The sequence below is a fragment of the Magallana gigas genome, chromosome 3 (assembly GCF_963853765.1).
Source record: "Magallana gigas chromosome 3, xbMagGiga1.1, whole genome shotgun sequence".
NCBI classification, from domain to species: Eukaryota; Metazoa; Mollusca; class Bivalvia; order Ostreida; family Ostreidae; genus Magallana; species Magallana gigas.
Window position 1 is genome coordinate 60405632 of NC_088855.1, and position 19647 is coordinate 60425278.

At 31.9% G+C, this 19647-nt stretch overlaps 1 long non-coding RNA gene across 1 annotated transcript; it reads left to right on the forward strand.

Annotated features, from left to right (window-relative positions):
- Window positions 1–12183: 12183 nt before the first annotated feature.
- Window positions 12184–12644, forward strand: LOC136273422 (uncharacterized). The gene is made up of 2 exons (XR_010711638.1): window positions 12184–12272; window positions 12606–12644. It is a non-coding gene; the product is annotated as an uncharacterized lncRNA (long non-coding RNA).
- The last annotated feature ends 7003 nt before the right edge of the window (window positions 12645–19647 follow it).

Here is a 19647-nt window from a genome sequence, read left to right on the forward strand (position 1 = left end):
CTGCAAATAAAAAATTAATTATCAAATATCGACTTTGTTTTCTACTAGTCAGTACAGAAAATGTTTCCTTTGTAAATGAAAACACTTAAAAATATGATATTTAGAATTAAGGCTGGTTAGTAAGTTTGCTTTTGCTACCAATTTTTAATTACAATTATTCAGATAAGTGAGCAAACAGTTGTTCCTCTCAGCATTTTAAGTCTGAAGACTTTAAATAGACACCTGTCAAGAAAACCTTAAAACATGTGAGTGTATCTTTTGTTTTCACCTGGAAGGGAGAAGTATCCCTAGGACAGGAGAATCCTTATCCCCAAAAAAAAGACCAAAGGAAGAAAATGAGGAGTGCCCCCTGAGGAAACATGTGAAACAGTACACACTCATGGGTTATATTTGGTGCATGAAAAAAAATTGTTCATGGAGAGAGAGAGAGAGAGAGAGAGAGAGAGAGAGAGAGAGAGAGAGAGAGAGAGAGAGAGAGAGAGAGAGAGAGACAGACAGACAGACAGACATAGGCAGAGAGACAAAGAGAGACAGAGAGAGAGAGAGAGAGCGTGATAGCAAAATGAAAAGATCAATGTACATGTAATTATAACTAGATACGATCTCGTTACGAGTAACGAGTAGGTCTTCCGTTCAAATTTTAAACGATACGATTAAAATATTAAAGTTTCAGAATTCCTCCTCAACTACTACTTTATTTTGGATAATGTATACGATTGTCAATATTCTTTAAAATGCTTAACAAAGTGTTTTGCTTTATCACATGCAGCACATTAAAGATTTTAGTCCCCGAAAATCCTGGTACGTCATCAATAGATGTGGCAATGAGTTTTACAAACTGATATTGTTACGACCAACAACGTTGTTTCTATAATGCATTACAAATTCTTTATTGTTTTTAAGGTATGTGTTAAAACCTTTACAAGTTTCCTGGCCCTATAATTTAAGGGGCCAGCTCCATTTTTCTTGAATTCAATCGAAAAGTCTCAAAAATACTAAAAATTTTTGTTCTTACACTCATCGAAAATTGTTGATCATTTTTGAGACACAAATGATTGAATATTTTAGGGGCCAGTCATCTAGATCCTTAATTGGGACAGATATTGGTGTTTTGATTAGTGGAATCGTTTAGAATCACCAATGCAAGCATTTTCTCTTCTACAAAGCTTAACAAAATATGTCTCGTTCTCTAGATAAATTGCGTCAAAGTTTAAGTATTTTGGCTCCTAAAAATCCCTAATTATGTAATAAATGGGCGTGGCAACAATTTTTCCTAATATATCATGTTACGATCAACAACTTTGCTTCTATAATGCATTACGAAATATTTATCATTTTTAAGTTATCTGTAACAGAGTTAACGAGTGTCTTGGCCCCTAATTTAAAGGACCAGCCCCTTTTTCTTTAATTCAAACAAAAGGTATCCTCAATTCTAACATTTTTTGCTCTTAGACCTATTTAAAATTGTTTATCATTTTTTAAATACAAATGTTTGAATATTTTAGGGGCCAGTCCTCTAGATCCTAAATGGGGACAGACATTGGTATTTTGATTGATGGAATCGATGAGAATCATCAATGCAAGCATTTTCTCTCCTACAATGTTTACCAAAATATGTCTCCTTCTTTAGATATATTGCGTCAAAGTTTAAGTACTTTGGCCCCTAAAAATCCCTAGTAACGTAATAAATAGGCGTTGCAATGATTTTTCCTGAAAGATATTGTTACGATCAATAACTTTGCTTCTATAATGCATTACAAAATCTTTATCGTTTTTAAGTTATTTGTATTATAGTTTACAAGTGTCTTTGCCCCTAAATAAAGGGGCTAACCCCTTTTTCTGGAACTTGTTGGAAAGAACTTTTAATTATCTACTACCTTTGTTATATATGTCTTACCAAAATATTAACTGATAAAAAGATACAGATCAAAATGTATGAAAATTATGATGCAAAATTCGTACTTAATTTTCGAGCCTAGGCGAGCTCAAAGAAATGGCGCCATTAGCACCAAAAAACTACTTTGTGCACAACTACAAACTATGGTCTACCTATCCTGAAAATTTCATAATTATATCTCTGATAGTCTCTGAGTGTATGTCTGCACAAAATGGGCCTTACAAAAAATTACAAAATCGGCCGTAAATCAGAACCAGAAGTGACGATTTCAATATTTCAAAAAACTTCTAGAATTATGACAATTGGCAATCATCTGTGAAAAAATGGTCGAAATCAGCCGAATAGTTTTCGAGAAAGCGCATGCACAAAATTCGTGGGAAAAAAAATAATAACTAGATACGATCTCGTTACGAGTAACGAGTAGGTCTTCCTTGCGATTTCTGTTTTAAATCATACCATGAATAATCGATACAATTTCAGAATCACCCCCCCCCCCCTCCCAAACACACACACACTTTCAGATAATGTATACAAATCCCTAATGGGTGTGGCAATGAGTTTTCGAGATATATATTGCTACAATCAACCACTGTGTTTCTATAATGCATTTCGAAATCTTAATCGTTTTTATGTAATTTGTAATAGACTTTACGATTCTCTTGCCCCCCCCCCCCCAAAAAAGGGGGCCAGCCCCTTTTTCTTGATTTCTCTGAAAAGGTCTTAAGAATACTAACATTTTTTGTTCTTACACCCATCTAAAATTGTTGAACATTTTTGAGATACAAATGATAGAATATTTTAGGTGTCAGCCCTTTAGATCCTTAATGGGGACAGAAATTCGTGTTTTGATAAGTGGAATCGATTTAAATTATAAATGCAAACATTTTCTTTTCTATGATATCTAACAAAATATGTTTACTTCTCTAGATATATTGCGTCAAAGTTTAAGTACTTTGGCCCCTAAAAATCCCTAATTACGTAATAAATGGGCGTGGCAATGATTTTTTCTAATAGATTTTGGTACGATCAACAACTTTGCTTCTATAATGCATTACAACACTTTTATCGTTTTTAAGTTATTTGTAATAGAGTTTACAAGTGTCTTGGCCCCTAAAAAAAGGGGTCAGCCCCTAATTTTTGATTTTGTTGGAAAGAGCTTTTGATTATCTACTACTTTTGTTATATATGTCTTAACAAAATATCAACTAATAAAAAGATACAGATCAAAACGTATGATAATTTTGAATAAAAATTCGTACCCAATTTTCGTGCCCAGGCCAGCTCCAATGAATGGCACCACTGGCGTAAAACAACATAATAGTGCACAACTTCAAACTATAGACTACTTATCCTGAAAATTTCATAATCATATCTCTGATAGTTTCTGAGATCAGCTCTGCACAAAATAGTTCGTAAAAATGTACAAAATTGCCGATAAATCGGTACCGGAAGTGACGACAGGAAAAATCTCAAAAATGTATTAAGTTAACATCAAGTCCTATCTTCTGTGAAAAGATCGTTGAAATCGGTTGAACAGTTTTTGAGAAATCTCGTGCACAAAAGTTGGAAAAAAAAATAAGAAGAAACAGTACGAAAACTATAAGGTCTTCTTTGGAAACGGAAGACCTTAATAAGAAACAATATGAAAACAATAAGGTCTTCCGCTGGAAACGGAAGACCTTAATAGTAAGAAACAGTACGAAAACTATAAGCTCTTCCGTTGGAAACGGAAGACCTTAATTATAATTTTTCTAAATTGATAAAGTGAACTTGAAATGAAAGATACCACAGAGTCTGTTTTATGTTTGGATATTTTATCGGAAATTAACTTTGAAGGTAACCTAACGATAAAACGTTATGATAAACGCGATGACTTCAATTGTTCTATAGTGAACATCCCTTACTTACGTAGCGATATACCTTCACCATCTGCATATGGTGTTTTTGTCTCTCACTTAATTCGATATGCAAGGTCATGCTCTTCGTGAGAACAGTTTCCAAGGCGAGGCAAGCTACTGAAAAACAAGTTGATAAAACAGGACTATGAACAGTCTCGTTTGAAGTCATATTTCTTTTAAGATCTATGGTCGATACAACGACCTTGTCAGCAAATACAATCTTCAACTCGGTCGCATGCTGACATTTTTCATACTAATTGTTAGACCATGATTTGTAATTGTCTACGGACTTTTCCGTTTTTCCCGATTACGACAAAGAGCACACGGCGGGTGTGACCGATCAGCAGAGGATGATCAATCCTCTTAGGCACATGATTCTACCTCCAATGTAATGAAGGTCCGTGTTGGCTTAAGGTTTGTATTTTGAACATCACAAACAAACCAAATCATCAGCGCTTCGTTTTTATTTTTTCCCTATTATGACATTTTCCGGGATTTGATATTTAACTCGATTATGACATGCCTAATTGTGACAAGAAGCACACGGCGGGTGCGATCGGTCAGCAGAAAAAGTTCTCTCATCCTAGGCACCTGATCCTTCCTCTATCTTTTTGGAGGTACCTGTTGCTTTGCTTTGAATTTGTATTTCGTTTATGGATTTTCGAGATGGTTGACGGTTTGTTACTGTCATTGTTTTCATTTTGCGATAATCAATACATTTTCCCAATCATTTATATGTAATTGATATACATGTATTAATATCAATGATTTAAATCAACACTCCCATGCAGATAGTCTGGCAAACCAGAACTGAAACAGTGTTTGGATCCAAGCACATATCATTAGATATGTTTAGCAGTAGTTTGTATTCCTACGCCAGAGTTCAATATAGTTCTCGTTATTAAACGCTATCACACTGTCATGAAGTTAGATATATCCATAACATGAATTATTCTCAGAATAGTTTTTCTTTTGTCAAACTGATTGTTGAAAAATCCAGTATGCAACAGTTATTAACTGTTTTGAATGATTTACCTTACAACGTGATCAACTACTGATGGATATTAGAATGCTGGAAATGATGCTCGAATTAAGGTATGCTTTTCTATATGCTAAAATGAATGTTAGTAGGCATGGTCTCTGCATTTCTCTGCATATGTTCTGATGAAATACAAAAATAAGACAAGAATTCAAGAACTGGAAAGTTTATTAGAGAGGAAATATGGGGATATAAGGAGACTTAAACATAAGATTGAGATCAACGGTTTGGAATACAGCAGTTTTTCAATGATGATTCCATGATGACATTTTACACTAGGTTTACATCAATGGCTATGTTTTTTGCCTTATTTGACTATGTTACACTTGCTGCAAACTGTATAACGAGCTATTATTACAAAGCAAGTGATAAGCAAACCCAGAAAATTATAGTAGGGAAGCAAAGAAACATGCTTGCGATTCATAGACTGTTAATGTTTATATGCAGACTGAAATGTGGTCATAGGGCTCAAGATTTAGCTGTCAGATTCCACTGGCATTTGTCAACAGTTAGTCGGAAGATCATCTCATGGGATAATTTTTGTATTTTGTTTTAGGTAGTATTGATATTTGTCCTTGTAAACAGCAAAATTAAGAAAAAAAATGCCACAATCCTTTATGTATTTATACCCTTCTACTATAATTGACTGTACTGAAATTTGAACATAGCGGCCTTCATTACTTGCACTTTGGACAACATGCTAGTTGTCCTATAAGAGTTTGTACACATAAAGAAGGACTAGTTAGGATAGCATCTCAATGGGCTTTTGTCTCTCTTTGTTTACAGGATCTATGTCAGATGTTAAAATAACTATATTGTCCGGTCTTTTTGATCTTGTAGAAGAAGGGGATTCTATTATGGCAGACAAAGGGTTTATTTTAAATAAGGTTTTATATGGCACAGGCATTTCTGTTAATACCTCACCTTTTCTTCTCAGTCATGAGCAGTTTACAAAATAAGAAGATGAACAAACACAAACTATTGGTTAACTCTAACCCTCGTATAGTGGGTTAATTTTGCAATAAACTTATTTTTTAGTTAATGTTTAAAGTGAATAGATAGTAAAAAGCTGTATTGCATTTTTAGGGTTGTCAGTATTATTGACATCGGTACAATGGAAAAAAAACTCCAAGATATATTAATGAAAGTGTGCAGCATGTACTATAAACAAACATAATTAACGTCAAACGCTCATGACCAGTACACATTACGTTAAGGGTGGTTAATGTTTGCAAAGCAATAATTTTGTTTTTGAGATTCTATCTCTTAAAAACTTAATCATTTGAGAAAACAAAAAGGTCTTGATGTTTAACATAGGGATATGGAAAGACATTTTTTAATCTTTAAAACCTGAAGCCTGTCACCCAAACTGTATATTCTTTGTCTCTGGGTCAGGGGTTCTTTGCCTAGTTCGTGGCCAATATAGCCGTATTGTGAAATTTAATCTTGGAAGTTATAATGTACTTTTACAGTGTTGGTAGATAAACTGAATTTATTATATTAATGAACATGAAGCCTTGTACCAAAATGCTGAAATTTATGACCTCTGGGTTAATGGTTCAGGCCATCGGGTGGGTCCAAATTGCTATATAGTAAAATATATTTTATGTTAGAAAATCGTCTTCTCTTCTTCCACGGTACAGTAGTTGGCCATAATTTAGTTCCCAAAAAGGCCTCCGTAACATTTTTTCTGTAAGGTGCATTTTAAAAGGAAATAAAGCATATCTTTCTTTGATGGCCAAAAATAAAAAATATATCCAATGTTTTTTCGATTTTTTTTCTTCTTCTTTTGCCAATTTTATTTTTGGAGTTATTCCCTTAGGTAAACATTCATCGTCTGCACAACAACATGGCGGCGAACCACGGAAAAAGTATGGAAAGACAGAAACAAGTCGTAAAACAGATGTCAGATTTGGCATTTTTACATAAATAAAACTGGAGGGATCAACGGAATAAACAGCAAAAACTGTTTTTTAAAGTTTAAAAATACGGAAGACCGGAGTAATGGTAAAATCCTAACTCGAAGTGGAAGTTGTAAGATTTGGTAACGGCGAGATGACTGAATCCAATTTAAATGTCCCCAGAAACAATCAAAATCATGCTTCCAAAAATCATACAGCTTTTTTTACAGCAAAACCAAAGTATAATGTGATTAATAAATCTGTAAGTAGACTGCTTCTCATCAGTAATTGTTCGTCACTTCACAAATCGCCAATAGTTTACCTAAAAAAGATAACCAATCTTCTAATCCCAATAAACAGAGCAGACATTAATATCATTGAAATTATTGAAAAAATGCTAATAATACGGTTTCAAAGGTCAAAAAACAAATTCCGAATTTTCCGTGACCTAGAAAAAGTTGTAAATGACATTTTGTGTAGTTTTACTTTATATTGAATGCAAGCCTTTACATCTTTAAACAAGGACAACTGCAAGAATATTTCATATCCCAGGATATTATACAAAAAAATATATGTTTGCCTAGTCATTTTCACATTGTTGTTAAAAGTAGTTAGTCAAAAAACGTCAGGTGAAATGAAGAGATCTACGTTAAAGACGACCATTTTGGGAACTAAATTATGGCCAACTACTGGTAACGTGATATAAACTTTAATGTTCATGAAGTCCGTCAATTAGCAACACTTTGGGATTTAAATCCCCCTGATCAGAGGTGAAGGCTTTGGGCTATATCACTATAAAGTGAAAATGTAGCTTTGGTGTGGTATGATACACTGCTATGTGTATTTTAATGTTTACAGGGTAGAACAAATTAGACTTTTGATTTTGAACACTGTAACCATTACATACCAAACAACATCAAATATACTTTCACAGAAATTCTGTGCATCTTATTTTCACAGAAGTTTGTAAAATCCAATTCAGATTGGAACATAAAGTACAGGGCTTTTTATGTTCTTAATAACCCGACACTTTACATTTGGCTCCTTTAAAACTATCCCTAATGTTAAACCAACAAAAAACTTGACCTTAGAAATATATATCAATTCTAAATCTTTTTCACTTAAAAACGCACATTTCCTTTTTAAGGTAATATATGGTGTTTCAAATTCTAACGGCTAAAATTGGGTCACTTGCACCAGTCAATATTATTATAAAAAATACGATTTGCTAACTCAAATGTTATTTTTTTTTTAATATTTAACAATTATCGTTAAATTTATATGACCTACCTCTCGAATTCAGTATTATAGATACAATGCTTTTATTATATGAAAAACAATTTCACAAGACAGGTATTGCCGAAGGGAACAGCAAGAAGTTACAAAATTATGTAATGTGCATAAAAAGACCAACGCTAAGTTTGTAAATGCAAAAGGATTGAAAATATGTCAAACGCAATGTATTTCTTTACCTTTGTATCGATAGTATTAAAGTATAAATGTGTAGTGTAAAACAGAGCGACGCTGTGTGCTAAGAATGGTCTTGCTTTTTGTATACCTTTATAAATTAATTTTTTAATATGCATGTTATCATTTTAAAAGCAAAACCGTTTATTACGGACCGCTAGGTAGCGGTTTGGTATTTGATACACATTTAAATACCGTAACTGCGTTTCTGTGGGATAGTTGATTTTTTTAACGAATTCACATTATGCTAGTTTTTATCAATTAAAAGTAAATTTGCTTGTTAAATATATGTTTTATGCCTTTTAAAAATATTACATTTTTTTTGCTCGTAAATGAAAAGTTAGTCATAAACTGTCGTGTTAGACGCTTTTTTATCGAGACTATTATATATTCGGAAAATTTCGGAGTTTTCCATTGTATCGGGATCGGTATATGGTACAAACCAAAGACCTGAAATACTAATGACCTGAATGACGTGAACTTTTATATAAATAATGTATTTGAATGTCTATGTGCTGCGTCAAATGAAATGATTTTGTGTATGAATTTATTATATTGCCATGCGCTTTGTGGTAGAAAATTATCATGAAATGACATCCATATTATCTTTGTATGCAAAAATATGAAAAAAATGTATGGACCTGAAAATTGGAGCCAACCTGATATATTTTTAATTCTTTTGAAATAAAATGATTATCTTCATAAACTGTAGTTTAGATAAGATTTATAATTCCATTTAGGAATAAAATAACCGAACTCTATTCCTAATAATAATAGTAAAATGTTAAAATTCAAAACGAGTTGCTGAAAATATAGTAATTAGAATTAAAATCTACCATTAAAATAAGTTAAACCAATTCGTTTTTTACTTTGTGGTGTGTTTTTTATGTAAACAACCAATGATGATTCATACAACAATTATATTTTTGCGGCCCATTTGACGCTTGAGTCAATATGATTCCTTGTCATACTTTGTTGTATAAATTAAGAAAAATCACTCTGATACTTTGCTTTAAAAAAGACAAATGCGATGAAAAGGATTTTTGTAATACTGATTTAAATTTTATTTCAAACACCAGTTTACAAACTATACTGAGTCATTTTCACAGATCTATTAAAACATCGTCTTTTATCTTATATGTTTGCTTTAGATTACAAATTCCTAAATAAAAATCATCAAAAAAACAATTGTACTTGTTTAAATAAACCTGAAAAAATAACAGTACAAAGGCATTTAAAGTATTTAATTGTTTTGTATACTTGTGCAAACCAGATATGATATTTTGAAATACCCCGATTTAATTCTGAGAACTGTATTTTCGTGGAAATGCAAACTGTATCAAGGAAATAGGATTTCCTTTAAAATGACCTCGGTCTAAAATAGTTTATAAACTTTCATTTCTTTCTTTGACCGAAACTGAAAAAGAATAAAAAAGAAATGTGCAGAATACTGCATTATATAACGAATTTGCTTAGAAGATTGTGGAAATAAAGGTCAGACTATTCGTTTGGATTTAGAATTTTGTTGTGGTTGTGTATATTGTAATGTTACTTACATTGTACTTGTAATATATCTTTTTATACTGTGAAGAATAAGTGCTTTGTTTAGTGTTTGATTCAAAGGTTTTCGCCCTATAAACTTGTAACGGAAACGTACATTGCATAAAAAAATGAACAAAATTCTAACTTTTTCTAAACAGATAGTTATAGAAGGGACACCAGTGAACCCCTTTATATTTTTAAGATTTCGAAATTTTTAGAATAAGTCTGTGGCTGCACAATTCAACAGCTGTTCAGACTGAAGAAAAGGGCATTGTCCTGTTTTTGTATGCATACTTTTCAAAAAGAATGACTTGTATGACTTCATATTTATTGTTTTTATATCCTTTGGCAACATTTTTGGCCAGTTTTGAACAAAAACAAGCCAGTTCAAGAAATGTACATCCAAGTCGATGAAAAGTATTTTTGTAATACTGATTTAGATTTTATTTCAAACACCAGTATACAAACTATACTTAGATTTATTCAAACATCGTCATTTTGCTTATTTGTTAGCTTTAAATTAAAAATTCCTAAACAAAAATCATAAAAAAACAACTGTACTTGTTGAAAACAACCTGAAAAAATAACAGTACTAAAGTATTTAAAGAGAGGCTGTCAGTAACCATTTAGAATTATCTTTTCAAAAGTGGAAAATGCAAAAATCACGAATTAGAACGAAACTTTCACACTTTTGTGTACAGTGATAATAAATTATAAAAGAAATGTAATTTTACAAAAACTGCGCGTGTGTTTCTATGGCAACACAGCGTGAAATTCATGAAATGTTATATTTTAAACTTTTCACAAATATATATGGGTATACAATATCTAAACAATCTTTAGAGTGATAAAGTTTAGGAAAACAATCAGTTTGTTTTATTTATCTTTGAAAAATACATAGTTCTCTCCTTATTCATAAAAAAATATTTCATTAAAATATATAAAAATGAGCAAAATGGACTTCTTTTCAGACGCTATTTTTCTGAGGCGCAACAGGATTGACATTTATTCTATATGGCATTTTTTGGACAAAAATGTATGCTACCGATATAGTGAATAAAAAAATTTACTAGTTTTCTGTAAAACCCGAAACACTATACATATGTTCCTCGCATTTCGCGTAATGATTACCCCCCCTTGATGCGAACTCTCTACAATTGAAGGAAGAAATGAATGAATTCTAATATTAGAAGAAGATGGAATGAATCAATAATCAAACAAACATCGATATCGGGATGACAGCAAAGGTAAGGCAAACAATTTTATATATAATCCTGTTTCCTCTCGCCCGACTGACCTTACATTTTACCCTCCAACCCTAATAGATTTTTTATTTGATCGGTATTTGCCAGACTTTCCTCGGAAAAGTGAAAGTCGCTGTTTTCTAAGTTAACGATCGTATAAATTGTCCTAATTGGCAAAAACATGATAGTAAACTAATTTGAATGACATTTTCACTGCATGAATTAACACTGTAGTGATTTATAACTCGCAAATATTTTATCTTCAGCATGTTTAGAGGTTGTAAATACGGGCAACATACCTGTGCATTGGAAATGACAAAAACGGTGTTTATTATTACTTTTGATCCTGATATTACAGTTAGTTGATATAACGTTATTAGTTAATAACTCTACAATAAATGCTAAAATTTTCATAAAACCTGTTTAATTATCTTCAGAATTAAACAGATCCTTTACCATTTGTTTACCAAACGGTATTAAGTGGAACAAAAGATTAGACTAATACCCCAAATACACAGAAGGACAGTGACTAATTTTATGAATATTGTCATTGATTTATCACAATAAAAAACATTGATCTATAAAATGTGTAAATACGTTAATAGATTAAATTTGAGAAATAAGATAAGTTTTTTTCTAAAGTTTCAAATTTTTGTTTTATATATTTGTTTGCCTATACATGTACATTGACTACACATTGAGGATACATTACATGCAATAACAACACAAAGACTTTGTGGAAATTCTTAAATCTTTATACTGTTTTTCTCGATATGACGCACATGTTCTGAGATTTTGGAATTGTTTTTAAAAAATAATTTTTCCCTCCCACCTACCGTTTTTTTTTTTTGGTCTGGGGACAGGAAACAGGGATATACATGTTTTGGCATATTAAATGAAATTGTGTTATTATATTTATAATTGCACCATAACTCAACAATCGGGAAATCCTTTAATTATCCCAGACTTACATGACTGGACTGGATGGCTGTGCACTTAACTTTCAAACAAGCAAATTTAGTACATGTACTGCAAGTTAAATGAAGGGCAAACATTTAAACTACATCTTTATGTAATTGTCAAAGGGCTTTTTTATTTGTGAATCTACAATGTAGGCAGGGGTCAACACAATTTCTGAAATCATACATGTATTAAAGTGAATAAAGAGTTAGAAATCTCTCTTTTACATCATTCTAGGCTGATGATATGTATTCTAGAGTAGAAATAGATGCTGAGAAAGGTTCATCTCTCTTGGAGGAAAATGAGAATGAACAGTCTAATCAGGTAAAAGAATGCAAACATCAGAGCTTTACTTTATAGGGAATAATAGTTTTATAAGGGAATATTTGGGAAGACATCTTTTCAAAAGTTGCAAGACCACACTAAATCATAAAATGAACATCTGTGGATGGTCATATTTGAATGTCAACCTTTAATATTAGCACATTCTTAAGGATTTTTCTGCTAATTGTGCTGAGGTTTCAATCATTTTTAGGTAACACCTCTGGTTTTATCTGATCCCATCAAAATATGGATAACGTTTCTACCCACTAACCCTTTATAGTCCATTCACTTTGTGAATCTTTGTAGATTAAACAGTTTTTCCCCTTTCTTCAGGAATAAGTGCATATGAATAGTCAAGATCAGGATGGATTATCACATGTTGGAAAAGTGTCAGACTTTGCACAGTTTTCTGAGTGGCAAGAGTCTCAGAAGAATGAAGACTAATTACATCAAAAAAGCAAAGCAAATCATGCACAATATTCTAGAAATTCCGATTTCGAACAGGAAGGGAAATGCCTTGTATTCAGAGCCAGATACGGAAAAGATTGAAAACTGAACTTTATTCATTTTACAACAATTGATAAACAAGTTCTTAAACTTAAATTAATATCTGTCATTGGCATGGATGTTAGCGCGAGGGGGTCATTGATGTGGGAGGAAGCCGGAGTGCCCGGAGAAAACCCACATGTCCGATTGGATGACCTCCATACCCTATCACATACAACCACTGTCGATCACGGGGATCGAACTTGGGTCGCAGCTGTGATAAGCTAACAGAGAAGATGTTAGATACTACGTACTGCATACAGTAGTAATGCAAGTTTGGGAGCTCAGAGGCAGATTCGCAGTTTGTTAATGCAAGACTAAAGCTACAGTGGTTTGAAAATATATATCCATGAGTTGACTCGTGATGAGTATTCTGCTGTAAATAAACACGCTGTTGCAAATTATATCCTTGATAAAATAAACAACTGCGTGAAGAAGTTTCAAATGAACAATTAGATCATTTCCTTGATTTTATAATGTCCCTATCCACTATGACAGATGCACCTTTAGTATTGTCATTTTATAAGCTTCAAGTGTATCTAAACTGATCTTTAATAAACTACAGTGGCAGTATTGTTTTATTTCAGTTCTTAATTCAATGAAATGGGGGCTTGGGAAAAAATAATAGAACTTGTCTAATCTGGACGATTTTATTCTGATGAAGAGGTATAGGTTCGAAAGTTTTAAGCAGTATGCATATTTTAAAAAGAAACTCTTTTTAGTGAAGATTTTCGAAGGCAATATTTTTATTCTTTAATTTATTTGTTCATTTACAATTAGAAATGATCAATTACAGTTTGTTTACTTTGGGCTCCTCCTATAATAGTTTTGAGTAGTCATGGGCCTATTTCAAAGCTTTGAAGGAGCCCCCATTCCCATAATTTGGATTCTTAGCTAACCTGAGCATAAGGCATGCTTATATGTATACATGTGCCAGGTATACCAAGAATATGTCATTATTATTATATAATAAGTTAAATTGGACAAGATTTAGAATCAACTTTATACCTGTATCTCTGATTTGATGAAATTCCAATTTTGGCCCTTACCATACCACGTTCTTAAAGTACCATGTGCATGTATCTAAGATCAATTAGGCATAACCTTAAGGTCAAGATGGAAGTGCACAATTCCTTTTCTTTCCCAACTGTGCTATCGAGAACAATGGTACCGTAGAGGATACATTACTTTTTATAATATGTACATTTTATAGGAAGTTATCTAAATTCTCAAAATTTCATACTTTTGATTTTCCATGCGACATTTTTTTTCTACTTAAACAAGTAATAACAAAATAATATTACATAGTTAATACTTTAAGCAGTACGTTATATGCATTTGTTTTTATAAAACTCCTTTAATTCAGTAATGTTTCTATACAAATCATTGCTGTTTTCCCGTTGCCATAGTAACGGTAAATATTAATCCTTCTTTTTTGTAAACAGTAGACCTAAAGTCATGTTCTTAAAAAGTTATTCCAAATAATCTTGTAAACAACATATAAAGAGGATACACACTCTTATTATTCTAACAGTTGCTGGTTTTGAATGTAAAAATTCATTCTGGTAACTTAAGAAAATTCTTTTCCTTAGATACCACAAATTGATAAATTGCTGTTGAAATCTACATTATTGTATTTTTTTGTTATTGTTGAAGTAAATGAAATTTGTTAAAGTCTGTTCTCAAAAGAAATTATTTGATTTTACTTTTCATAATATGCTCAAAGACATGTAACCTCTTTTCAATATGAAAATATAGCTGAATATAGTGAAAATGGGATTTTTCGTCAGTTCAGGGAAAAAAATTGTTTAAATGATTTTATTTTTTGAAATAAAAGTCTAAAATGTGTTTTTTCTTCCTATATAAAAGATTGTACCATATCAAGTTGTGCCACTGAAATATCGTAGCTTAAAAATTGGTTGTTTTATTGAATTTTCAGTTGTAAAAAATGTCAGGTTATTTTGGTTTCCATGGCAGCCAAGTTTATATTATTCAAATTATTTTTTAATAAAAATTTTTAATAAGTTCTGTTCATTTACCTTTAACTTATAAAAAATGGATTTTACAATTCCAACTATAAATAATTTGGCATTCAATGTGGCATATTTGATGGGTTTTTTCCAAGAGTCTGGAGCCGTTACCATGGTAACAACAAAACGATACATAAAATTGTAAGGAACGCATATAAATGTCTCACACTTGTGTTTATATTGAATTTATCAATAATGCTTTATGTAATCATAGGATTTTTTGAAGAAAAAAAAATTTGCACTTTCCAAACATTTCTCGATGAATACAGACAGCCTTTTTTTTAGTATTTAATTGTTTTGTATACTTGTGCAAACCAGATATGATATTTTGAAATACCGTAATTCTGAGAACTGTATTTTCATAGAAATGAAAACTGTGTCAAGGAAATAGGATTTCCTTTAAAATGATCTTGGTCTAAAAATAGTTCGTCATCTTTCATTTCTTTCTTTGACCGAAACTGAAAAAAAATTTCAAAAAAGTGCAGACTAATGCATTATATAACAAATTTGCTTAGAATATTGGGAAAACAAAGGTCAGACTATTCGTTTGGATTTAGATTTTTGTTGTGGATATAATGTTACATACAATGTACTGTAATATATTTTTTTATACTGTGAAAAATAAGTGCTTTATTTAGTGTTTGATTCAAAGGTTTCCTCCCCATAAACTTATAACGGAACATAGATTGCATTAAAAAAAATGAGCAAATTTCCAACTTTTTCTAAACAAATAGTTATAGAGAGGACACCAATGAAACCCTTTATTTTTTTTAGATTTTGAAATCGTTAAAATAAGTCTGGCTGCGCAATTCAACAGCTGTTCAGACTGAAGAAAAGGGCATTATCCTGTTTTGTATGCATAATTTTCAAAAAGAATGACTTCATATTTATTGTTTTTATATCCTTTGGCAACATTTTTGGCCAGTTTTGAACAAAAAAAAGCCAGTTCAAGAAATGTACATACTTATCTTTAAATGTACAACACGGCCGCACATCCCCTTTAACAGTTCTACCTCGTAAAACAATTATATTAAAAAGTTACAAATACTTATGTAAACTCAACAATAATGTAAAAAGACCAAGCCGTAGTTGTATTACAAAAAAATAAAATAGTACCGTATACCCATAGTCGGAGAAAGGGTTACTCAAAACTTAGCTGCTCAAATCTGTTAGGAAGAGATCGTGGCCACTGTTTGCCGGGTCTGCAATGCGGCAGATTAAATAATATGATTAAATAATAGAAAAAGAGCTGACCAATGCAGTACCTGAGGCACTGTCCAAAGAGGTACACTACGGGTATAAAAAAAACTAGTTACATAAGAACGAATGAGAGGTTCCCTTAAGCAAACAAATGCTAAACAATGTAACCTCAGGTAACGTCAAACAGCTGGAAAGCAAACCTGTCACTCTTTTCCAAAGTAAACACCTTGCAGTTCAACATACTTCTTATGTCTTTTAACTATTTATAAAACTGTTTGTCAAGTTTTTGTTATGTCCTTTGTGGCATATTTTAGATCGTGTACGTCCGCAAATTTCCATCAACGCAGTTCGAACTCAGATAAGAAAATTACGCGAAACCCATAGGTGCAAAATCCAGGCTTTATTTGAATCGGGGTATTCATCATCAATAATATCAGTCCTTTCAGCTAAAACCTCTGATGATATCTGTAAACAATTGTCCTCGACACATGAAGGCCATCTCCAGCAGCAACTTTTATGGACCTTCTGGTCTCCATTAGGGGTTTTCCTGCGTGAACTCAAAATTAAATGATAGTCCGGTGCTCAAAGATGTCTGTTATTCTTCCCAGGGGGTTGAGAATGCTATGGATTGTACGGGTCTTGCCAGGGGGTAATATGTAGTGGTGCAGGGCAATTTACCTGGCGAGCAAGACAATAAACCCCTATCGTTTACATTTTAACCATCAAGTCCAAAATCATTTTTATGCATCTTTTTCAAATCCTAGGCTAAAGTTTTACTTGTAACTTAATGTTTTTCGTGAGATATGGTAGCATGGTAGTATAATGGCCTGTTAACCAAATACTTTGCAATTTTGACTGTTCAAACAGTACTACAAGCATAGGCTTTTATCTTCAATAAATCACGATTCTTTAAAAAATGATTATTTGTTAAATGATATATGCCGTGTTTGTGTAGTATAATTGTATACATAAATAGATACGATCTCATTACGAGTAACGATTAGGTCTTCCGTTTTTTAAACAATACGATTAAAATATCAATGAAATTTCAGAATTACCCCTCAACCCCTCCCTTATAAATAATGTATACGATAGTCAATATCTTTTTAAATGCTAAAGAATGTGTTTCGCTTTTTCACATACAGAACATTAAAGTTTTAAGATTTCAGTCCCCTATTTACGTCATCAATGGGTGTGCCAATGAGTTTTACAAACTGATATTGTTACGATCAACAACTTTGCTTCTCTAATGCATTACAAAAATCTTTGTAATTTTCAAGGTATGTGTATAAGACTTCATGACTGTTTTACTACCTAATTGCAGGGGCCAGCCCCTTTTAATTTCATTCGAAAGGTCTCACGAATACTTACATTTTTTGTTCTTACACCTAAAATTATTGTGTATTTTTTAGATACAAATGATTGAATATTTTAGGGGCCAGCCATCAAGATCCTTAATGGGGACAAACATTGGTGTTTTGATTAGTGAAATCGATTATAATCATGATTGCAAACATTTCTCTTCTACAAAGCCTAAAAAAATGTCTCCTTCTCTAGATATATTGCGTATACGTTCAAGTATATGGCCCCTAAACATTTTTGATTACGTAATGAATGGGCGTGGCGTTGATTTTTTCTGACACATATTGTTACGTTCAACAATATTGCTTCTATATTGCATTACAAAATCTTTATTATTTTTTCATTATTATTAGGAATAGAGTTTACAAGTCTGTTGCCCCTAAATAAAGGGGCAGCCCTTTTTTCTTGATATTGTTGGAAAAAAACTTTTGAATCTTGGCTACTTTTGTTATATATGTCTTAACAAAATATACACTGATAAAAAGATACAGATCAAAACGTATGAAAATTTTGGATGAAAATTCGTTATCAAATTTCGTGGCTCTGTGAGCTCCAAAGAATGGCACCACTGCGTGGGGGTATTAAGGAAGCATATTGGCAATTTAACATTTTATTTTGCCTGTTATATTTAAAATTGTGAAATTAAAAAACTATTTTGAATAAGAACAAAAACTTAGTATTATCCTTGAAAATAGATGTCAGTAAAAAAAAAAAAAGCGGGTAGTACATTACTGTCGCATTGGTGTATTATCACTTTTGAATAACTTAAGTACATTCCTTAACATAAAATGGGATAGAACAACACTACCCCGCGGTTTCCAAAATAAAAAAAACATACCAAGTAAAGGCAAAATATCTCAGCTTAATCAAAACCGCTGCTAGAATTCTATGTTTTTCTTATAATTAAATAGTTATTCATCCGGCTCTCGTACAACCTTCCCAACATTTATAAAGTTTGCACGGAAAACGGTATGTTTCATAAAAAAAACACAAAACATGGGAATCTAGCATCAATTTTCAATTTAAGCACTGATCAAACTAACGATACGCATAAAATTTCAAGTTCAATATATAAGGGGTAGTGTTGTTCTAGTCGGATTTTTATTTCGTAAACAACAACAGAGGAAAGCCTGGCCTAAAAATAAAGGCAAATTTACACACCTTTTAGCGAATGATTAATAAAACTAACATTTCTCCCAGTATTGTTATTGTTTTCAATTCTCAATAAATCACACCACAATACTTTATTAGTTATAATTTGAATATGTTAACAATGCTTTTCGATCACATTCACACGACATTCAACTTTTAGTCATGACGTCATCAATGTGTTAATCTATGTAATGCAAACAATTTTTTTTTTTAAAAAGGTGTTATCATTACTCTTTATTTGTTTTTGGTCTTCATTTCGTTGCTTAGATATTTGAATATGTAAAACTAACATTTTCGCAGTATTCTTTTTTCAATTCTCAATAAATCACACCACAATACTTTATTAGGAGTTTTAGATTAGTTATAATTTGAATATGCTTACCATGCTTTTCGATCACATTCACACGACATTTAACGTTTAGTCATGACGTCATTAATGTGTAAATCTTTGTAATACAAACACATTTCAGAAAAAAAGTGTCTTCATTACTCTTTATTTGTTTTTGGTCTTCATTTCGTTGGTTAGATATTTGAATATGTACATAATAACTAAGATTTGTGATTTTACGGAATAACATATAATTCAGATTCAATATGCTTCCTTAAAATCCCCCGTGGGAAAAACTTAAAAGGGTCCAATTACTCTCTAAACTCTACATTTTCTGAAAATCTAATCGTCATATCGCTAACAAATTTTGAGATCACCCCTGAACAAAATAGGTCGTAAAAATTACAAATCGGCCGTAAATCGGTACCGGAAGCGACGACGTGAAAAAATTCAAAAATATATAAAATTCAAGTCACGTTCCATCATCTGTGCAATCAAAGTACTGAGAGTACTGATAGACGGGGTCTTGAAAGTTTGAATTTGTAATTGTCCTGGATTTCCTCGAATATGCTTCAAAAATTTATGAGTTTGAATTAGTTCTTACAATCTATGTTAATTCGGCTTTTTTTTGCAATTGTCTGATACTTTGTCTAAATTTTACTCAATCCCGGCCTTCATAATTGTAGAATTGACACAAACGTATATTATGTTAAATAAGACCCAAAGGAAAAATTTTGAAAATTTCTACTAACCGGGA